Source organism: Panulirus ornatus, chromosome 15, assembly GCF_036320965.1.
Source record: "Panulirus ornatus isolate Po-2019 chromosome 15, ASM3632096v1, whole genome shotgun sequence".
Classification (NCBI taxonomy): Eukaryota; Metazoa; Arthropoda; class Malacostraca; order Decapoda; family Palinuridae; genus Panulirus; species Panulirus ornatus.
Genome location: NC_092238.1, coordinates 53374319 through 53399546, shown reverse-complemented (window position 1 = coordinate 53399546; position 25228 = coordinate 53374319).

The window sequence follows — 25228 nt, the reverse complement described above, 5'->3', positions numbered from 1 at the left end:
TCGGGGAGGTGAGTAATGTTGGGATAAAGTTTGTTGTGCGCTGAGTGTGGATTTTTGATGATAGAGTGGCAGATATAGGGTGTTTTGGTCAGGTGTGTCAAATGAGAGGGTTTAGGGAAAATGATTTGGTAAACAGAGAAGAGGTAGTAAAAGCTTTGTGGAAGATGTAAGCCGGCAAGGCAGCAGGTTTGGACGGTATTGCAGTGGAATTTATTAAAAAAGGGGGTGACTGAATTGTTGACTGGTTGGTAAGGTTATCTAATGTATGTATGACTCAAGGTGCGGTGCCCGAAGATTGGCGGAATGCGGGCATAGTGCCATTGTACAAAGGGAAAGGGGATAAGAGTGAGTGCTCAAATTACAGAGGGATAAGTTTGTTGAGTATTCCTGGTAAACTATATGGGAGGGTATTGATTGAGAGGGTGAAGGTATGTATAGAGCATCAGATTGGGGAAGAGCAGTGTGGTTTCAGAAGTGGTAGAAGATGTGTGGATCAGGTGTTTGCTTTGAAGAATGTATGTGAGAAATACTTAGAAAAGCAAATGGATTTGTATGTAGCATTTATGGATCTGGAAAAGGCATATGATAGAGTTGATAGAGATGCTCTGTGGAAGGTATTAAAAATATATGGTGTGGGAGGCAAGGTGTTAGAAGCAGTGAAAAGTTTTTATCGAGGATGTAAGGCATGTGTACGTGAGGAAGAGAGGAAAGTGATTGCTTCTCAGTGAATGTAGGTTTGCGTCAGGGGTGTGTGATGTCTCCATGGTTGTTTAATTTGTTTATGGATGGGGTTGTTAGGGAGGTGAATGCAAGAGTTTTGGAAAGAGGGGCAAGTATGAAGTCTGTTGTGGATGAGAGAGTTGGGAAGTGAGTCAGTCGTTGTTCGCTGATGACACAGCGCTGGTGGCTGATTCATGTGAGAAACTACAGAAGCTGGTGACTGAGTTTAGTAAAGTGTGTGAAAGAAGAAAGTTGAGAGTAAATGTGAATAAGAGCAAGGTTATTAGGTAAAGTAGGGTTGAGGGTCAAGTCAATTGGGAGGTAAGTTTGAATGGAGAAAAACTAGAGGAAGTAAAGTGTTTTAGATATTTGGGAGTGGATCTGGTAGCGGATGGAACCATGGAAGCGGAAGTGAATCATTGGGTGGGGAAGGTGGTGAAAATGCTGGGAGCCTTGAAGAATGTGTGGAAGTCGAGAACATTATCTCGGAAAGCAAAAATGGTTATGTTTGAAGGAATAGTGGTTCCAACAATGTTGCATGGTTGCGAGGCGTGGGCTATGGATAGAGTTTTGCGCAGGAGGATGGATGTGCTGGAAATGAGATGTTTGAGGACAATGTGTGGTGTGAGGTGGTTTGATCGAGTAAGGGTAAGAGAGATGCGTGGAAATAAAAAGAGCGTGGTTGAGAGAGCAGAAGAGGGTGTTTTGAAATGGTTTGGGCACATGGAGAGAATGAGTGAGGAAAGATTGACCCAGAGGATATATGTGTCGGAGGTGGAGGGAACGAGGAGAAGTGGGAGACCAAATTGGAGGTGGAAAGATGGAGTGAAAAAGATTTTGTTTGATCGGGGCCTGAACATGCAGGAGGGTGAAAGGCGTGCAAGGAATAGAGTGAATTGGATCGATGTGGTATACCGGGTTTGACGTGCTTTCAATGGATTGAAGCAGGGCATGTTAAGCCCTGGGGTAAACCATGGAAAGTTCTGTGGGGCCTGGATGTGGAAAGGGATCTGTGGTTAAGGTGCCTTATTACATGACAGTTACAGACTGAGTGTGAGCGAATGGGGCCTTTGCTGTCTTTTCCTAGCGCTACCTTGCACACAAAAGGGGCGAGGGGATTGTAATTCCTTGTGTGGCGAGGTGGCGATGGGAATGAATAAGGGAAGACAGTATGAATTATATACATGTGTATATATGTATATGTCTCCGTATATATATATGCATACATTGAGATGTATAAGTATGTATATTTGCGTGTGTGGACGTGTATGTATATACATGTGCATGTGGGTGGGTTGGGCCATTCTTTCGTCTGTTTCCTTGCGTTACCTCGCTAACGCGGGAGACAGCGACAAAGCAAAATACAATGCAATATATATATATATATATATATATATATATATATATATATATATATATATATATATATATATATATATATATATATATATATATATGTATGTATATATATATATATATATATATATATATCGCCGGGGTAGAGGGAGAACGAATTCTACCTGCACATTCCCTTCATGTCGTTGAAGGTGAGACTATAAGGAGCCGGAGTGGGGAACTGCAACCCCCTCCCCCCTCAGTTCTTGCATTTCAATAACTTTCAGAGGAAACAGAAGAAGGAGTCAAGAAGGGACAGCTCATCCTCCTCGAAGGCTCTGATTATGTGTGGATGTAACCAAGATGAGAAGAATGGAGAGATAAGTAGCATGTTTGGGGAAAGAAACCTGGATGTTCTGGCTCTGAGTGAAACAAAGCTCAAGGATAAAGCCTATGAATGGTTTGGAAACGTTTAGGGAGTAAAATGAGGAGTTGGTGAGTGGACAAGAGCAAAGGAAGGAGTATCACTATTCCTTAAGAAGGAATTTTGGGAGAGTGAGAGAGAGAGTGTAAGGAAGTAAATTCTACGTTGATCCAGATAAAAATGAAAGTGGATGATGAGAAAGGGTTGATTATGCACCGGGCCATGAGAAGAAAGATCATGAGAAGCAAGTGTCTTGGGAGCAGTTGAATAAGGGTGTCAGCAGTTTTGATGTAAGAGACCGTGTGATTTCAACGTGAGGCTGAGTAATGTGGCACTTGTGGAATTAATAGGGGGGCATGGGGTAATGAGTTACGAATGGAAATGGTGAACAGTTTGTGGAGCTATGTGCTGAGAAAGAACTGGTGATTGGAAATACCTGCTTTAAAAAGAGGGATATACACAAGTATACGTGGGTAAGTAGGAAAGATGGTCAGTGGGCATTATTGCATTACATTTCAATTCATAGCCATGTAAAAAAGAGACTTTTGGCTGTAAATGTGGTGAATTTGGCACCTGGTGGGATGTCTGGTCATTATCTTGTGGTGGCGAGGATTTGTAGATTTTTCGGTGAAAAGAGAGTGGTGAGAGTAACTGAACCTGGAAAAGAGACGTTTGAAGAAATACCAGTAGAGATTGAATGTAGAATTGACAAAAGGCAGAAGCTAATGAAGCAATGAGAGTGAGTGAGGAATGGGAGGTAATCAGGGAAGCAGTGATGGCTCGTGCAAGAGTTGAGTGTGATATGCAAAAGGTGGGAAGTGAGCAGATTAGAAAGGATAGTGAAGCAGAAAAAAGAGAGGCGTTTGGACGGTACTTGCAGGGAAGGAGTGCAAGTGATTCGGAATGTTTAAGAGAAAGCAGCAGGAGGTCAAGAGGATGGTGCACTGATCAAATGAGAGGGCAAGTGAGAGTTAAGGTGAGCGAGTATCAGTAAAGTATCAGTTGAGTTAAATAATGTGTGAAATGCAAGACAAGAAATAGGAAACTCGGTGAAGGGGGCAATAGGGGAAGTGAAAACAGGTAGTGATGAAGTCAGGAGATGGGATGAGCATTTTGAAGGATTGATGATAGATTGGCAGATGTATAGTGTTTGGGTCGGGGTGGTGTGCGAAAGGAGACACTCATGGAGAGTGGTTTGAAGAGAGAAGAGGTTGTCAAAGCCCTGCGTAATATGGAATGTGGCAAGGCAGCTGGAGTGGATGGTATTACAGTAGTTTTTGTCAAGGAAAGGGTGTTGTTGTTTGGTTTGTAATGATTTTTAAAGTTTGTATGGATCATAGTGAAGTGCCTGAGTATTGGCGGTATACATGTACAGTGCCATTGTATAAGGGCAAAGGGGATAAAGGTGCGTGTTCAAACCACAGAGGTATAAGTTTGTTGGATATACTTTGTAAGTTGTATGGGAGGGTACTGACTGAGAGGGTGAAAGCATGTGCAAAGCATCAGACTCGGGAGGAGCAGTGTGGTTTTAGAAGTGGTAGAGGATGTGTGTATCATATGTTTGGTTTCAGAAATGCATGTGAGAAATACTCAGAGAAACAGATGGATATATATGTGGTATTAATGGATCTGGAGAAAGCCTATGATAGGGTTAATAGAGATGCCTTGTGGAAGGTTTTAAGAATATACAGTGTGTGTGTGTGTTGGGGGTGGATAGCCGCTAGAAGCAGTGAGAAGATTTTTAAGGGTATAAGACGTGTGTACGAATAAGAAGAGAGGAGAGTGAATGGTTCCAAGTGAAGGCTTATCTGCGGTAGGGGTGTGTGATGTCACCATGGTTGTTCAATTTGTTGATGGATGGGGTAATGCGGGAGGTAAGTGCAATAGTCTTGGAGACAGGGGCGAGTATGCAGTCTGTGGTAGATGAGAGGGCCTGAAAATTGAGTCAGTTGGTGTTTGCTGATTTTGCAGCACTTGTGGCGAATTCTAGTAAGAAAATCAAGAAGCTGGTGACTGATTTTTGAAGAGTGTGAGAAAGAAGGAAGTTTAGGGTGAATGTGAGTAATGGCAAGGTTATAAGGTTTAACAGGATTGTGGGACAAGTTAGTTGGGGTGAGAGACTGAATGGAACTATGGAAGCGGAAGTAAATGATAACCTGAGCGAGGGGGAAAAGGTTCTGGGAGCACTGAAGAATGCCTGGAAAAAGAGACCGTTATATAGCGGGGATGGGCATGTCTAAAGATATAAGAGTCCAAACGTTATCATATGAATGCGAGGCATGGGCTACAGATAAGACTGTGCAGAGAGAGGTGAGTATGTTGGAAATTAGATATCTGAGGACAGTTTGTGGTGCGAGGTCGTTTGATCGAGTAAATGATTAAAGGGTAAGAGAGATGTATGGGAATAAAAAGAGTAGGGTTTACATGAGTTTACATGAGAAAGACAGACAACAGGAGGCCTGATTGGCCCAAGACTGGGTTGTCTGGAGAAAAAAAAGTTTCAGGCATATGGAGACAATGAGTGAGGAAAGGTTGATAGAGAGGATATATGGGTCAGGAGTGATGGGGAGAAGAAGAATGGGGATACCAAATTTAAGATGGAAGGATGGAGTGAAAACAGAATTTGATCGAGCAAGGCCTGAACACGCAGGATGGTGAAGGGCGTGTCCGGGATGGAGTGAATTGGAACGATATCATTGGAATGAACCACGGCATGTGAAGCGTCCAGGGTAAACCATGGAGAGGTCTGTGAGGCCTGGTTGTGAGTAGGGAGCTGTGGTTTCGGTGCATTGCACAAGACAGTTAGAGAATAGATGTGAAGGATACGGACTTTGCTTGTTTGTTCTTTGCGCTACCTCCCTAACGCAGAAACCGGCGATCATGTATGGCAAGGTAGTGCATGGGACAGAAGAAATGCATCATTCTTTCACACTCAGTCTCTAGAGAGCTATCGTATCCAATGTACCCACACCACAGCTCCCTATCCACATCCAGGCCTCCAGGGTAAAAAAAGCTAGAACTTCATTAGTTCTCTCATTACTCATTGTGTCTTTCCTCCACCTACACTCTCATTTGTCTCCAAGATGATATATATATATATATATATATATATATATATATATATATATATATATATATATATATATATATATATATATCTATCCCTGGGGATAGGGGAGAAAGAATACTTCCCACGTATTCCCTGCGTGTCGTAGAAGGCGACTAAAAGGGAAGGGAGCGGGGGGCTGGAAATCCTCCCCTCGTTTTTTTTTTTTTTTTTTTTTTCTCCAAAAGAAGGAACAGAGAAGAGGGCCAGGTGAGGATATTCCCTCAAAGGCCCAGTCCTCTGTTCTTAACGCTACCTCGCTATCGCGGGAAATGGTGAATAGTATGAAAAAAAAAAAAAAAAAATATATATATATATATATATATATATATATATATATATATATATATATATATATATATATATATATATATATATATATATATATATATATATATATATATATATATATATTCCCATTTTAGAAAGTTAGAAAATAAAAGGAGGGGAGGATTTCTGGCCCCCTGCTCCCGTCCCCTCTAGTCGCCTTCTACGACACGCGAGGAATGCGTGGGAAGTATTCTTTCACACCTATCCCCAGGGATTATATATATATATATATATATATATATATATATATATATATATATATATATATATATATATATATATATATATATATATATATATATATATATATATATATATATATATATATATATATATATATACATACACATACACACGCACATATACACACACACACACACACATGTACATATATATACATATGAAAAATGTAAGAAATAATTCAGAAAACTGAAACTTCTAGCTTGAAATGAAATGAGAAAATGAATGTCGCATAATGGTTCAACCTCTGGCTATGGAAAAGGGAAATGTATAATTTATTTGCACAAACGTCAATATTAGTTCTCATCAATTTAACCACTGTATCAATAAGCTTCAATGTCTAAGCTACATTTTTTCCAATTTCACTATTTTCTTGTCAAAGCACGATGTATGAAACTATCACTCCAGTAACACAACTATAAACATTTACTTCCCCTTTAAAAAAGTTCTGGGGAAGTCTGTCTCGATACACTGCGGGACACTCTACCACCTGGCGAGGTTTGTGTTGCAATGGTTCTTGATTCACAAACGTAGTAGCATCACTGGTGGGCGGAAGAACATTCTTGTAACCACAGCAAGGATCACAGTCCCTGCAACTCCATTATAATGGTTCTTCTCATGACGCGACGCTTCATCAAGTGGTCTTGCATTGCAAGTAGTGACCCCATTATGATGGTTCTTCTCCTGCTGGCCAAATCCTGCTTCAGCAATGCTTGTTCACTAGACTTCGTGTGCAAACCCTATCACTATGAATCTTGTTTTGTTTCTCTTACTCTTAATATCAGTCATGGTGATCATTTTGTACCTCACCTTCCCGCCAGTTGTTGAGTATAGCCTCAGTAAGCCTGGCACAGAGTTCTGAGGTTAGAAATAACCATGAAACAAAACCAAAGAGAAAAGTCCATGCAGCCCAAAGTGCATAGGGTCGGCCCTCTGCTACTTGGGATGGCAGGTTAGCCCGAAAGTCTGAGGATGTGACATTGATGTTGATAATATCTTGGTCGGGTTATAGTGATGGGTGATTTGAATGCAAAGGTGAGTAATGTGGCAGTTGAGGGAATAATTGGTATACATGGGGTGTTCAGTGTTGTAAATGGAAATGGTGAAGAGCTTGTAGATTCATGTGCTGAAAAAGGACTGGTGATTGGGAATACCTGGTTTAAAAAGCGAAGTATACATAAGTATACTTATGTAAGTAGGAGAGATGGCCAGAGAGCGTTATTGGATTACGTGTTAATTGAAAGGCGCGCGAAAGAGAGACTTTTGGAAGTTAATGTGCTGAGAGGTGCAACTGGAGGATGTCTGATCATTATCTTGTGGAGGCTAAGGTGACTATTTGTATGGGTTTTCAGAAAGAAGAGTGAATGTTGGGGTGAAGAGAGTTGTGAGTGTAAGTGAGCTTGGGAAGGAGACTTGTGTGAAGAAGTACCAGGAGAGACTGAGTACAGAATGAAAAAAGGTGAGAACAATGGAAGTAAGGGGAGTGGGGGCGGAATGGGATGTATTTAGGGAATCAGTGATGGATTGCGCAAAAGATGCTTGTGGCATGAGAAGAGTGGGAGGTGGGTTGATTAGAAAGGGTAGTGAGTGGTGGGATGAAGAAGTAAGATTATTAATGAAAGAGAAGAGAGAGGCATTTGGACGATTTTTGCAGGGAAAAAATGCAATTGAGTGGGAGATGTATAAAAGAAAGAGACAGGAGGTCAAGAGATAGGTGCAAGAGGTGAAAAAGAGGGCAAATGAGAGTTGGGGTGAGAGAGTATCATTAAATTTTAGGGAGAATAAAAACATGTTGTGGAAGGAGGTAAATAAAGTGCGTAAGACAAGGGAGCAAATGGGAACTTCAGTGAAGGGCGCAAATGGGGAGGTGATAACAAGTAGTGGTGATGTGAGAAGGAGATGGAGTGAGTATTTTGAAGGTTTGTTGAATGTGTTTGATGATAGAGTGGCAGATATAGGGTGTTTTGGTCGAGGTGGTATGCAAGGTGAGAGGGTTAGGGAAAATGATTTGGTAAACAGAGAAGAGGTAGTAAAAGCTTTGCGGAAGATGAAAGCCGGCAAGGCAGCAGATTTGGATGGTATTGCAGTGGAATTTATTAAAAAAGGGGGTGACTGTATTACTGACTGGTTGGTAAGGTTATTTAATGTATATATGACTCATGCTGAGGTGCCTGAGAATTGGCGGAATGCGTGCATATTGCCATTGTACAAAGGCAAAGGGGATAAGAGTGAGTGCTCAAATTACAGAGGTATAACTTCGTTGAGTATTCCTGGTAAATTATATGGGAGGGTAGTGATTGAGAGGGTGAAGGCATGTACAGAGCATCAGATTGGGGAAGAGCAGTGTGGTTTCAGAAGTGGTAGAAGATGTGTGGATCAGGTGTTTGCTTTGAAGAATGTATGTGAGAAATACTTAGAAAAGCAAATCGATTTGTATGTAGCATTTATGGATCTGGAGAAGGCATATGATAGAGTTGATAGAGTGCTCTGTGGAAGGTATTAAGAATATATGGTGTGGGAGGCAAGTTGTTAGAAGCAGTGAAAAGTTTTTATCGAGGATGTAAGGCATGTGTATGTGTAGGAAGAGAGGAAAGTGATTAGTTCTCAGTGAATTTAGGTTTGCGTCAGGAGTGTGTGATGTCTCCATGGTTGTTTAATTTGTTTATGGATGGGGTTGTTAGGGAGGTGAATGCAAGAGTTTTGGAAAGAGGGGCAAGTATGAAGTCTGTTGTGGATGAGAGAGCTTGGGAAGTGAGTCAGTTGTTGTTCGCTGATGATACAGCGCTTTTGGCTGATTCATGTGAGAAACTGCAGAAGCTGGTGACTGAGTTTGGTAAAGTGTGTGAAAGAAGAAAGTTGAGAGTAAATGTGAATAAGAGCAAGGTTATTAGGTACAGTAGGGTTGAGGGTCAAGTCAATTAGGAGGTAAGTTTGAATGGAGAAAAACTGGAGGAAATAAAGTGTTTTAGATATCTGGGAGTGGATCTGGCAGCGGATGGAACTATGGAAGCGGAAGTGGATCATAGGGTGGGGGAGGGGGCGAAAATCCTGGGAGCCTTGAAGAATGTGTGGAAGTCGAGAACATTATCTCGGAAAGCAAAAATGGGTATGTTTGAAGGAATAGTGGTTCCAACAATGTTGTATGGTTGCGAGGCGTGGGCTATGGATAGAGTTGTGCGCAGGAGGGTGGATGTGCTGGAAATGAGATGTTTGAGGACAATGTGTGGTGTGAGGTGGTTTGATCGAGTAAGTAACGTAAGGGTAAGAGAGATGTGTGGAAATAAAAAGTGCGTGGTTGAGAGAGCAGAAGAGGGTGTTTTGAAATGGTTTGGGCACATGGAGAGAATGAGTGAGGAAAGATTGACCAAGAGGATATATGTGTCGGAGGTGGAGGGAACGAGGAGAAGTGGGAGACCAAATTGGAGGTGGAAAGATGGAGTGAAAAAGATTTTGTGTGATCGGGGCCTGAACATGCAGGAGGGTGAAAGGAGGGCAAGGAATAGAGTGAATTGGATCGATGTGGTATACCGGGGTTGACGTGCTGTCAGTGGATTGAATCAGGGCATGTGAAGCGTCTGGGGTAAACCATGGAAAGCTGTGTAGGTATGTATATTTCCGTGTGTGGACGTATGTACATACATGTGTATGGGGTTGGGTTGGGCCATTTCTTTCGTCTGTTTCCTTGCGCTACCTCGCAAACGCGGGAGACAGCGACAAAGCCAAAAAGAAAAAAGGATATATATATATATATATATATATATATATATATATATATATATATATATATATATATATATATATATATATATATATATATATATATATATATATATATATATATACATATATATATATATATATATATATATATATATATATATATATATATATATATATATATATATATATATATATATATATATTTATTTATTTATTTATTTATTTTGCTTTATCGCTGTCTCCCGCGTTTGCGAGGTAGCGCAAGGAAACAGACGAAAGAATGGCCCAACCCAACCACATACAATTGTATATACATACACGTCCACACACGCAACTATACATACCTATACATCTCAACGTATACATATATATACACACACAGACATATACATATATACACATATACATAATACATACTGTCTGCCCCTATTCATTCACATCGCCACCCCGCCACACATGAAATAAATACCCCCTCCCCCACTCATGTGTGCGAGGTAGCGCTAGGAAAAGACAACAAAGGCCACATTCGTTCACACTCAGTCTCTAGCTGTCATGTAATAATGCACCGAAACCACAGCTCCCTTTCCACATCCAGGCCACACAGAACTTTCCATGGTTTACCCCAGACGCTTCATATACCCTGGTTCAATCCACTGACAGCACGTCAACTCCGGTATTCTACATCGTTCCAATTCACTCTATTCCTTACACGCCTTTCACCCACCTGCATGTTCAGGCCCCGATCACTCAAAATCTTTTTCACTCCATCTTTCCACCTCCAATTTGGTCTCCCACTTCTCCTCGTTCCCTCTACCTCTAACACATATATCCTCTTGTCCAATCTTTCCTCACTCATTCTCTCCATGTGACCAAACCATATCAAAACACCCTCTTCTGCTCTCTCAACCACACTCTTTTTATTACCACACATCTCTCTTACTCTATTATTACTTACTCGATCAAACCACCTCACACCACATATTGTCCTCAAACATCTCATTTCCAGCACATCCACCCTCCTCCACACAACGCTATCTATAGCCCACGCCTCGCAACCATATAACATTGTTGGAACCACTATTCCTTCAAACATACCCATTTTTGCTTTCCGAAATAATGTTCTCGACTTCCACACATCCTTCAACGCTCCCAGGACTTTTGCCCCCTCCCCCACCCTATGATTCACTTCCGCTTCCATGGTTCCATCCGCTGACAGATCCACTTCCAGATATCTAAAACACTTCACTTCCTCCAGTTTTTCTCCATTCAAACCTACCTCCCAAGTGACTAGTCCCTCAACCCTACTGTACCTAATAACCTTGTTTTTATTCACATTTACTCTCAACTTTCTTCTTTCACACACTTTACCAAACTCAGTCACCAGCTTCTGCAGTTTCGCACACGAATCAGCCACCAGCGCTGTATCATCAGTGAACAACAACTGACTCACTTCCCAAGCTCTCTCATCCATAACAGACTCCATACTTGCCCCTCTTTCCAAAACTCTTGCATTCACCTCCCTAACAACCCCATCCATAAACAAATTGAACAACCATGGAGACATCACACACCCCTGCCGCAAACCAACATTCACTGAGAACCAATCACTTTCCTCTCTTCCTACACGTACACACGCCTTACATCCTCGATAAAAACTTTTCACTGCTTCTAACAACTTGCCTCCCACACAATATATTCTTAATACCTTACACAGAGCATCTCTATCATCTCTATCATATGCGTTCTCCAGATCCATAAATGCTACATACAAATCCATTTGCTTTTCTAAGTATTTCTCACGTACATTCTTCAAAGCAAACACATCCTCTACCACTTCTGAAACCACACTGCTCTTCCCCAGTCTAATGCTCTGTGCATGCCTTCGCCCTCTCAATCAATACCCACCCATATAATTTCCCAGGAATACTCAACAAACTTATACCTCTGTAACTTGAGCGCTCACTTTTATCCCCTTTGCCTTTGTTCAATGTCACTATGCAAGCATTCCGCCAATCCTCAGGCACCTCACCAGGAGCCATACATACATCAAATAACCTTACAAACCAGTCTACAATACAGTCACCCCCTTTTTTAATAAATTCCACTGCAATACCATCCAAACCCGCTGCCTTGCCGTCTTTCATCTTCCGCAAACCTTTTACTACCTCTTCTCTGTTTACTAAATCATTCTCCATAACCCTCTCACTTTGCACACCACCTCGACCAAAACACCCCATATCTGCCACTCTATCATCAAACACATTCAACAAGACTTCAAAATACTCAACCCATCTACTTCTCACATCACCACAACTTTTTATCACCTCCCCATTAGCCCCCTTCACTAAGTTCCCATTGATTCCCTTGTCTTACGCACTTTATTTACCTCCTTTCAAAACATCTTTTTATTCTCCCTAAAATTTAATGATACACTCTCACACAAACTCTCATTTGCCCTCTTTTTCACCTCTTGCACCTTTCTCTTGACCTCCTGCCTCTTTCTTTTATACATCTCCCAGTAATTGCCCACCAAAAATCGTCCAAATGCCTCTCTCTTCTCTTTCACTATTAATCTTACTTCTTCATCCCCTCACTCACGATCCTTTCTAATCTGCCCACCTCCCACGCTTCTCATGCCACAATCATCTTTTGCGCAAGCCATCACTGCTTCCCTAAATACATCCTATTCCTCCCCCACTCCCCTTATGTCCTTTGTTCTCACCTCTTTCCATTCTGTACTCAGTCTCCTTCCCAAGCTCACTTACTCTCACCACTCTCTTCACCCCAACATTCTCTCTTCTTTTCTGAAAACTTCTACAAATCTTCACCTTCGCCTCCACAAGATAATGATCAGATATCCCTCCAGTTGCACCTCTCAGCACATTAACATCCAAAAGTCTCTCTTTCACGCGCCTATCAATTAACACGTAATCCAATAACGCTCTCTGGCCATCTCTCCTACTGACATACGTATACTTATGTATATCTCTCTTTTTAACCCAGGTATTCCCAATCACCAGTCCTTTTTCAACACATAAATCTACGAGCTCTTCACCATTTCCATTTACAACAATGAACACCCCATGTACACCAATTATTCCCTCAACTGCCACATTACTCACCTTTGCATTCAAATCACCCAACACTATAACTCGGTCTCGTACAACAAAACTACTAACACACTCACTCCGCTGCTCCCAAAACACTTGCCTCTCATGATCTTTCTTCTCATGCCCAGGTGCATATGCACCAATAATCACCCATCTCTCTCCATCCACTTTCAGTTTTAACCATATCAATATAGAGTTTACTCTTGCTCTTGTCCTCTCATTAACCCCTGACTTTACTCTCAAGACATTCCCAAACCACTCTTCCCCTTTACCCTTGAGCTTCGTTTCACTCAGAGCCAAAATATCCAGGTTCCTTTCCTCAAACATACCACCTATCTCTCCTTTTTCTCACCTTGATTACATCCACACACATTTAGACACCCTAATCTGAGCCTTCGAGGGGGATGAGCACTCCCCGCGTTACTCCTTCTTATGTTTCCCCTTTTAGAAAGTTGAAATATATATATATATATATATATATATATATATATATATATATATATATATATATATATATATATATATATATATATATATATATATATATATATTTTTTTTTTCTTTTTCTTTGCCGCTGTCTCCCGCGTTTGCGAGGTAGCGCAAGGAAACAGACGAAAGAAATGGCCCAACCCACCCCCATACACATGTATATACATACGTCCACACACGCAAATATACATACCTACACAGCTTTCCATGGTTTACCCCAGACGCTTCACATGCCCCGATTCAATCCACTGACAGCTTGTCAACCCCGGTATACCACATCGCTCCAATTCACTCAATTCCTTCCCCTCCTTTCACCCTCCTGCATGTTCAGGCCCCGATCACACAAAATCTTTTTCACTCCATCTTTCCACCTCCAATTTGGTCTCCCTCTTCTCCTCGTTCCCTCCACCTCCGACACATATATCCTCTTGGTCAATCTTTACTCACTCATTCTCTCCATGTGCCCAAACCATTTCAAAACACCCTCTTCTGCTCTCTCAACCACGCTCTTTTTATTTCCACACATCTCTCTTACCCTTACGTTACTTACTCGATCAAACCACCTCACACCACACATTATCCTCAAACATCTCGTTTCCAGCACATCCATCCTCCTGCGCACAACTCTATCCATAGCCCACGCCTCGCAACCATACAACATTGTTGGAACCACTATTCCTTCAAACATACCCATATATATATATATGGGGAGGTGATAACAAGTAGTGGTGATGTGAGAAGGAGATGGAGTGAGTATTTTGAAGGTTGAATGTGTTTGATGATAGAGTGGCAGATATAGGGTGTTTTGGTCGAGGTGGTGTGCAAAGTGAGAGGGTTAGGGAAAACGATTTGGTAAACAGAGAAGAGGTAGTGAAAGCTTTGCGGAAGATGAAAGCCGGCAAGGCAGCAGGTTTGGATGGTATTGCAGTGGAATTTATTAAAAAAGGGTTGACTGTATTGTTGACTGGTTGGTAAGGTTATTTAATGTATGTATGGCTCATGGTGAGGTGCCTGAGGATTGGCGGAATGCGGGCATAGTGCCATTGTACAAAGGCAAAGGGGATAAGAGTGAGTGCTCAAATTACAGAGGTATAAGTTTGTTGAGTATTCCTGGTAAATTATATGGGAGGGTATTGATTGAGAGGGTGAAGGCATATACAGAGCATCAGATTTGGGAAGAGCAGTGTGGTTTCAGAAGTGGTAGAGGATGTGTGGATCAGGTGTTTGCTTTGAAGAATGTATGTGAGAAATACTTAGAAAAGCAAATGGATTTGTAGGTAGCATTTATGGATTTGGAGAAGGCATATGATAGAGTTGATAGAGATGCTCTGTGGAAGGTATTAAGAATATATGGTGTGGGAGGAAAGTTGTTAGAAGCAGTGAAAAGTTTTTATCGAGGATGTAAGGCATGTGTACGTGTAGGAAGAGAGGAAAGTGATTGGTTCTCAGTGAATGTAGGTTTGCGGCAGGGGTGTGTGATGTCTCAATGGTTGTTTAATTTGTTTATGGATGGGGTTGTTAGGGAGGTAAATGCAAGAGTTTTGGAAAGAGGGGCAAGTATGAAGTCTGTTGGGGATGAGAGAGCTTGGGAAGTGAGTCAGTTGTTGTTCGCTGATGATACAGCGCTGGTGGCTGATTCATGTGAGAAACTGCAGAAGCTGGTGACAGAGTTTGGAAAAGTGTGTGGAAGAAGAAAGTTAAGAGTAAATGTGAATAAGAGCAAGGTTATTAGGTACAGTAGGGTTGAGGGTCAAGTCAATTGGGAGGTGAGTTTGAATGGAGAAAAACTGGAGGAAGTGAAGTGTTTTAGATATCTGGGAGCGGATCTGGCAGCGGATGGAACCATGGACGCGGAAGTGGATCATAGGGTGGGGGAGGGGGCGAAAATCCTGAGGGGCCTTGAAGAATGTGTGGAAGTCGAGAACATTATCTCGGAAAGCAAAAATGGGTATGTTTGAAGGAATAGTGGTTCCAACAATGTTGTATGGTTGCGAGGCGTGGGCTATGGATAGAGTTGTGCGCAGGAGGATGGATGTGCTGGAAATGAGATGTTTGAGGACAATGTGTGGTGTGAGGTGGTTTGATCGAGTAAGTAACGTAAGGGTAAGAGAGATGTGTGGAAATAAAAAGAGCGTGGTTGAGAGAGCAGAAGAGGGTGTTTTGAAGTGGTTTGGGCACATGGAGAGGATGAGTGAGGAAAGATTGACCAAGAGGATATATGTGTCGGAGGGAGGGAACAAGGAGAAAGGGGGGACCAAATTGGAGGTGGAAAGATGGAGTGAAAAAGATTTTTGTGTGATCGGGGCCTGAACATGCAGGAGGGTGAAAGGAGGGCAAGGAATAGAGTGAATTGGAGCGATGTGGTATACGGGGTTGACGTGCTGTCAGTGGATTGAAGCAGGGCATGTGAAGCGTCTGGGGTAAACCATGGAAAACTGTGTAGGTATGTATATTTGCGTGTGTGGACGTATTTATATACATGTGTATGGGGGGGGGGGTTGGGCCATTTCTTTCGTCTGTTTCCTTTCGCTACCTCGCAAACGCGGGAGACAGCGACAAAGTATAATAAAAATTAAAAATATATATATTTTATGTGTATAATATATATATAATATATATTATATATATTATTATATATATATATATATATTTATATATATATATATATTTTAATATATATAATATATATATTAATATATATAATATATATATATATCAAAGGCCACACATTCGTTCACACTCAGTCTCTAGCTGTCATGTTAATAATGCACCGAAACCACAGCTCCTTTCAACATCCCAGGCCACACAGAAACTTTCCATGGTTTACCCCATCGCTTCATATACCCTTGTTCAATCCACTGACAGCACTGTCTACTCCGGTATTTCTACTTCGTTCCAATTCTCTCTATTCCTTACACGCCTTTCACCCACATGCATGTTCAGGCCCCGATCAACTCAAAATCTTTTTCACTCCATTTTTCCACCTACAATTTGGTCTACTCTTCTCCTCGTTCATCTACTCTAACAATATATCCTCTTGTCCAATCTTTCTCACTCATTCTCTCCTTGTTGACCGAACCATATCCAACAACACCTCTTATGCTCTCTCAACCACACTCTGTTTTTACCCACACTTCTCTTTCCTCTATTATTACTTACTCGATCAACCACCTCACACCCTAATTTTGTCTCCAACAATTCTCATTTCCAGCACATCACCCTCCTCCACAACAACGCTATCTATAGCCCACGCCTCGCAACCATTATAACATTGTTGGAACCACTTTCCTTCAAACATACCCTTTTTTGCTTTCCGAATTAATGTTCTCGACTTCCCCACATCCTTCAACGCTCCCAGGTCTTTTGCCCCCTCCACCAAACTCATGATTCGCAATTAACGCTTACATGGTTCAATCCGCTGACAGATCCACTTCCAGATATCTAAAACACTTCACTTCTCCAGTTTTTCTCCATTCAATCCTACCTCCCAAGTGACTAGTCCCTCAACCCTCGAGTACCTATTAAACTTGTTTTTATTTCACTATTTACTCTCAACTTTATTCTCTCACACACTTTACCAAAATCTGTCACAGCTTCTGCTGTTTCGCACATCGAATCAGACACCAAGCGCTGTTATCTTCAGTGAACAACAACTGACTCAATTCCCAAGCTCTCTCATCCTTAACTGAATCCTTACTTGCACACTAATTTCCAAATCTCTTGCATTAACCCTCCCTATCAAACCAATCCATTAAAACAAATTGAACAACCATGGAGTCATCACACACCACCTGCCGCAAACCATCATTCACTGAGAACCATCAACTTTCCTCTCTCCTTCTCGTACACAGCCTTACATCTCGATAAAAACTTTTCACTGCTTCTAACAACTTGCCTCCACACCATTAGATTCTTATTTCCTTCACAGAGGCATCCCTTATCATCTCTATCTATGCGTTCTCTGATCCCATAATTGCTACATGCAAATCCACATTTGCTTTACTAAGTATTCTACGTACATTCTTCAAAGCAAAACTTCCTCTACCACTTCTGAAACCAACTGCTCTTCCCCAGTCTAATGCTTGTGCATGACTTCGCCCTTCAATCAATTCCCACCATTTAATTTCCAGGTAATACTCAACTACAACCTTATACCTCTGTAACTTGTGCGCCTCACTTTTATCCACCTTTGCTTTGTTTCATTGTGACTATGCAAGCATTCCGCCAATCCTCAGGCTCCTCTCCAGGAGCCATACATATTCAAATAACTTACAATACAGTTCATTCAATACAGTCAACCCGTGTTTTTAATAAATTCCACTGCAATACCATCCATACCGCTGCCTTGCGTCTTTCATCTTCCGCAAACTTTTTCTACCTCTTCCTCTGTTTTATAAATCATTCTCCATAACCCTCTCACTTTGCAACCACCTCGACCAAATCTACCCCTTATCTGCCACTCTATCATTAAACAATTCACAAGGAATTCAAAATACTAACCAATCTTACCTTTCACATCCACCACAACTTTTTATACACATCCCCATTAGCCCCCTTCACTATAGTTCCTTTGATTCCTTGTCTTACGCACTTTATTTACCTCCGTTCAATAACATCTTTTATTCTCCCTAAAATTTAATGATACACTCTACTACATACTCTCATTTGCCCATTCTTTTTCTCCTCTTGAACTTTCTTCAATTGTCCTCATGCATCTTTTTTCTTTTATACATCTCCTAGTATTTGCACACCCATAAATCGTCCAAATGCCTCTCTCTTTCTCATTACTATTAATCTTACTTCTTCAATCCCCTCACTCACGATCTTTCTAATTATGACCACTCCACGTTTATGCCACAATCCATCTTTTGCGCAAGCCATCCACTGCTTCCAAAATACATCCTATTCCTCCCCCACTCCCCTTATGTCCTTTGTCTCACTCTGTCCATCTGTACTCAGTCTCCTTCCCAAGCTCACTTACTGCTCTCCACTCTCTTCACCCAACATTCTCTCTTCTTTTCTGAAAACTTCTACAAATCTTCACTTCGCCTCCTCAGATAATGATCTGACATCCCTCCAGTTGCACCTCTCAGCACATTAACATCCAAAAGTCTCTCTGTTAACGCGCTCTATCATTTAACAAGTAATCCATTTACCGCTCTCTGGCCATCTCTCATACTGAACATACGTATACTTATGTATTTCTCTTTTTTACCAGGTTTCCCAATACCAGTCCTTTTTCAACACTATAAATCTACGAGCTCTTCACCATTCATTTAAACAATGAACTCCCCATGTACACCAATTATTCCCTCAACTGCCAACCATTACGCTCAACCTTTGCATTCAAATCAACCAACACTATAACTCGGTCTCGTACAACAATAACCTATAACAAACTCACTCCGCTGCTCCCAAAACCACTTGCTACATGTTCTTTCTTCTCATAGCCCAGGTGCATATGACCAATTATTCACAATCTCTCTCCATCCTCATTTCAGTTTTTTTTAACCTTTCAATATAGAGTTTACTCTTGATCTTGTTCCTTCATTACCCTGACTTTACTATCATGACTTCCCAATACACGCTTCCCCTTTTTCCCTGAGCTTCGTTTAACTCAGAGCCAAAATATCAAGGTTCCTTTCCTCAAACATACACCTATCTCTCATTTTTCTCACCTTGTTACATCCACACCAATTTAGACACCCTATTCTGAGCCTTCGAGGGGGATGAGCACTCCCGCGTATACTCCTTCTTATGTTCCCTTTTAGAAAGTGAAATATATATATTATATATTTATATTTATATATTTATATATATATAATACATATATATAGATATATATATATTTATATTCAATTAATATATATTAATATATCATAATATTATATATTTTTATTTACTTAACTTATATTACTTTGCTGTCTCTGTCTCCTAGTCTAGATTTAGATCTGAACACGAACGGTCAGAGCCACCGCACAATTCGGATCCCATAATCCAAACCCGCCGCCCTCCACAGCCACTCTACACCCGACCCACCTCTCAATGGCCTCCACCCGCACCACCCACCCCCTACCCCATCAACCACCCCATTAAAATTTGTACTTTACATTTCGTCTCCACACTAGCAATTATACTTACCCTACACAGCTTTCCGTGTTTTACCCCAGACAGACCGATTCAAATGCCCAGATTCAATCCCTCTGGACAGCTTGTCAACCCGGTATACACATTCGCTCCAATTCACTCAATTCCTTCCCACTACTTTCACCATCCTGCATGTTCAGGCCCGATCAACACAAAATCTTTTACACTCCATTCTTTCCACCTCCAATTTGTTGTCTACTCTTCTCCTCGTTCCTCCACCTCCGACTCATCATATCCTTCTGGTCATTCTTTACTCACTCATTCTCTCCATGTGCCCAAACCATTTCAAACACCCTCTTCTGCTCCTCAACCCGCTCTATGGGGAGGTGATAACAAGTAGTGGTGATGTGAGAAGGAGATGGAGTGAGTATTTTGAAGGTTTGTTGAATGTGTTTGATGATAGAGTGGCAGATATAGGGTGTTTTGGTCGAGGTGGTATGCAAGGTGGAGGGTTAGGGAAAATGATTTGGTAAACAGAGAAGAGGTAGTAAAAGCTTTGCGGAAGATGAAAGCCGGCAAGGCAGCAGATTTGGATGGTATTGCAGTGGAATTTATTAAAAAAGGGGGTGACTGTATTACTGACTGGTTGGTAAGGTTATTTAATGTATATATGACTCATGCTGAGGTGCCTGAGAATTGGCGGAATGCGTGCATATTGCCATTGTACAAAGGCAAAGGGGATAAGAGTGAGTGCTCAAATTACAGAGGTATAACTTCGTTGAGTATTCCTGGTAAATTATATGGGAGGGTAGTGATTGAGAGGGTGAAGGCATGTACAGAGCATCAGATTGGGGAAGAGCAGTGTGGTTTCAGAAGTGGTAGAAGATGTGTGGATCAGGTGTTTGCTTTGAAGAATGTATGTGAGAAATACTTAGAAAAGCAAATCGATTTGTATGTAGCATTTATGGATCTGGAGAAGGCATATGATAGAGTTGATAGAGTGCTCTGTGGAAGGTATTAAGAATATATGGTGTGGGAGGCAAGTTGTTAGAAGCAGTGAAAAGTTTTTATCGAGGATGTAAGGCATGTGTATGTGTAGGAAGAGAGGAAAGTGATTAGTTCTCAGTGAATTTAGGTTTGCGTCAGGAGTGTGTGATGTCTCCATGGTTGTTTAATTTGTTTATGGATGGGGTTGTTAGGGAGGTGAATGCAAGAGTTTTGGAAAGAGGGGCAAGTATGAAGTCTGTTGTGGATGAGAGAGCTTGGGAAGTGAGTCAGTTGTTGTTCGCTGATGATACAGCGCTTTTGGCTGATTCATGTGAGAAACTGCAGAAGCTGGTGACTGAGTTTGGTAAAGTGTGTGAAAGAAGAAAGTTGAGAGTAAATGTGAATAAGAGCAAGGTTATTAGGTACAGTAGGGTTGAGGGTCAAGTCAATTAGGAGGTAAGTTTGAATGGAGAAAAACTGGAGGAAATAAAGTGTTTTAGATATCTGGGAGTGGATCTGGCAGCGGATGGAACTATGGAAGCGGAAGTGGATCATAGGGTGGGGGAGGGGGCGAAAATCCTGGGAGCCTTGAAGAATGTGTGGAAGTCGAGAACATTATCTCGGAAAGCAAAAATGGGTATGTTTGAAGGAATAGTGGTTCCAACAATGTTGTATGGTTGCGAGGCGTGGGCTATGGATAGAGTTGTGCGCAGGAGGGTGGATGTGCTGGAAATGAGATGTTTGAGGACAATGTGTGGTGTGAGGTGGTTTGATCGAGTAAGTAACGTAAGGGTAAGAGAGATGTGTGGAAATAAAAAGTGCGTGGTTGAGAGAGCAGAAGAGGGTGTTTTGAAATGGTTTGGGCACATGGAGAGAATGAGTGAGGAAAGATTGACCAAGAGGATATATGTGTCGGAGGTGGAGGGAACGAGGAGAAGTGGGAGACCAAATTGGAGGTGGAAAGATGGAGTGAAAAAGATTTTGTGTGATCGGGGCGTGAACATGCAGGAGGGTGAAAGGAGGGCAAGGAATAGAGTGAATTGGATCGATGTGGTATACCGGGGTTGACGTGCTGTCAGTGGATTGAATCAGGGCATGTGAAGCGTCTGGGGTAAACCATGGAAAGCTGTGTAGGTATGTATATTTCCGTGTGTGGACGTATGTACATACATGTGTATGGGGTTGGGTTGGGCCATTTCTTTCGTCTGTTTCCTTGCGCTACCTCGCAAACGCGGGAGACAGCGACAAAGCCAAAAAGAAAAAAGGATATATATATATATATATATATATATATATATATATATATATATATATATATATATATATATATATATATATATATATATATATATATATATATATATATATATACATATATATATATATATATATATATATATATATATATATATATATATATATATATATATATATATATATATATATATATATATTTATTTATTTATTTATTTATTTTGCTTTATCGCTGTCTCCCGCGTTTGCGAGGTAGCGCAAGGAAACAGACGAAAGAATGGCCCAACCCAACCACATACAATTGTATATACATACACGTCCACACACGCAACTATACATACCTATACATCTCAACGTATACATATATATACACACACAGACATATACATATATACACATATACATAATACATACTGTCTGCCCCTATTCATTCACATCGCCACCCCGCCACACATGAAATAAATACCCCCTCCCCCACTCATGTGTGCGAGGTAGCGCTAGGAAAAGACAACAAAGGCCACATTCGTTCACACTCAGTCTCTAGCTGTCATGTAATAATGCACCGAAACCACAGCTCCCTTTCCACATCCAGGCCACACAGAACTTTCCATGGTTTACCCCAGACGCTTCATATACCCTGGTTCAATCCACTGACAGCACGTCAACTCCAGTATTCTACATCGTTCCAATTCACTCTATTCCTTACACGCCTTTCACCCACCTGCATGTTCAGGCCCCGATCACTCAAAATCTTTTCACTCCATCTTTCCACCTCCAATTTGGTCTCCCACTTCTCCTCGTTCCCTCTACCTCTAACACATATATCCTCTTGTCCAATCTTTCCTCACTCATTCTCTCCATGTGACCAAACCATATCAAAACACCCTCTTCTGCTCTCTCAACCACACTCTTTTTATTACCACACATCTCTCTTACTCTATTATTACTTACTCGATCAAACCACCTCACACCACATATTGTCCTCAAACATCTCATTTCCAGCACATCCACCCTCCTCCACACAACGCTATCTATAGCCCACGCCTCGCAACCATATAACATTGTTGGAACCACTATTCCTTCAAACATACCCATTTTTGCTTTCCGAAATAATGTTCTCGACTTCCACACATCCTTCAACGCTCCCAGGACTTTTGCCCCCTCCCCCACCCTATGATTCACTTCCGCTTCCATGGTTCCATCCGCTGACAGATCCACTTCCAGATATCTAAAACACTTCACTTCCTCCAGTTTTTCTCCATTCAAACCTACCTCCCAAGTGACTAGTCCCTCAACCCTACTGTACCTAATAACCTTGTTTTTATTCACATTTACTCTCAACTTTCTTCTTTCACACACTTTACCAAACTCAGTCACCAGCTTCTGCAGTTTCGCACACGAATCAGCCACCAGCGCTGTATCATCAGTGAACAACAACTGACTCACTTCCCAAGCTCTCTCATCCATAACAGACTCCATACTTGCCCCTCTTTCCAAAACTCTTGCATTCACCTCCCTAACAACCCCATCCATAAACAAATTGAACAACCATGGAGACATCACACACCCCTGCCGCAAACCAACATTCACTGAGAACCAATCACTTTCCTCTCTTCCTACACGTACACACGCCTTACATCCTCGATAAAAACTTTTCACTGCTTCTAACAACTTGCCTCCCACACAATATATTCTTAATACCTTACACAGAGCATCTCTATCATCTCTATCATATGCGTTCTCCAGATCCATAAATGCTACATACAAATCCATTTGCTTTTCTAAGTATTTCTCACGTACATTCTTCAAAGCAAACACATCCTCTACCACTTCTGAAACCACACTGCTCTTCCCCAGTCTAATGCTCTGTGCATGCCTTCGCCCTCTCAATCAATACCCACCCATATAATTTCCCAGGAATACTCAACAAACTTATACCTCTGTAACTTGAGCGCTCACTTTTATCCCCTTTGCCTTTGTTCAATGTCACTATGCAAGCATTCCGCCAATCCTCAGGCACCTCACCAGGAGCCATACATACATCAAATAACCTTACAAACCAGTCTACAATACAGTCACCCCCTTTTTTAATAAATTCCACTGCAATACCATCCAAACCCGCTGCCTTGCCGTCTTTCATCTTCCGCAAACCTTTTACTACCTCTTCTCTGTTTACTAAATCATTCTCCATAACCCTCTCACTTTGCACACCACCTCGACCAAAACACCCCATATCTGCCACTCTATCATCAAACACATTCAACAAGACTTCAAAATACTCAACCCATCTGCTTCTCACATCACCACAACTTTTTATCACCTCCCCATTAGCCCCCTTCACTAAGTTCCCATTGATTCCCTTGTCTTACGCACTTTATTTACCTCCTTTCAAAACATCTTTTTATTCTCCCTAAAATTTAATGATACACTCTCACACAAACTCTCATTTGCCCTCTTTTTCACCTCTTGCACCTTTCTCTTGACCTCCTGCCTCTTTCTTTTATACATCTCCCAGTAATTGCCCACCAAAAATCGTCCAAATGCCTCTCTCTTCTCTTTCACTATTAATCTTACTTCTTCATCCCCTCACTCACGATCCTTTCTAATCTGCCCACCTCCCACGCTTCTCATGCCACAATCATCTTTTGCGCAAGCCATCACTGCTTCCCTAAATACATCCTATTCCTCCCCCACTCCCCTTATGTCCTTTGTTCTCACCTCTTTCCATTCTGTACTCAGTCTCCTTCCCAAGCTCACTTACTCTCACCACTCTCTTCACCCCAACATTCTCTCTTCTTTTCTGAAAACTTCTACAAATCTTCACCTTCGCCTCCACAAGATAATGATCAGATATCCCTCCAGTTGCACCTCTCAGCACATTAACATCCAAAAGTCTCTCTTTCACGCGCCTATCAATTAACACGTAATCCAATAACGCTCTCTGGCCATCTCTCCTACTGACATACGTATACTTATGTATATCTCTCTTTTTAACCCAGGTATTCCCAATCACCAGTCCTTTTTCAACACATAAATCTACGAGCTCTTCACCATTTCCATTTACAACAATGAACACCCCATGTACACCAATTATTCCCTCAACTGCCACATTACTCACCTTTGCATTCAAATCACCCAACACTATAACTCGGTCTCGTACAACAAAACTACTAACACACTCACTCCGCTGCTCCCAAAACACTTGCCTCTCATGATCTTTCTTCTCATGCCCAGGTGCATATGCACCAATAATCACCCATCTCTCTCCATCCACTTTCAGTTTTAACCATATCAATATAGAGTTTACTCTTGCTCTTGTCCTCTCATTAACCCCTGACTTTACTCTCAAGACATTCCCAAACCACTCTTCCCCTTTACCCTTGAGCTTCGTTTCACTCAGAGCCAAAATATCCAGGTTCCTTTCCT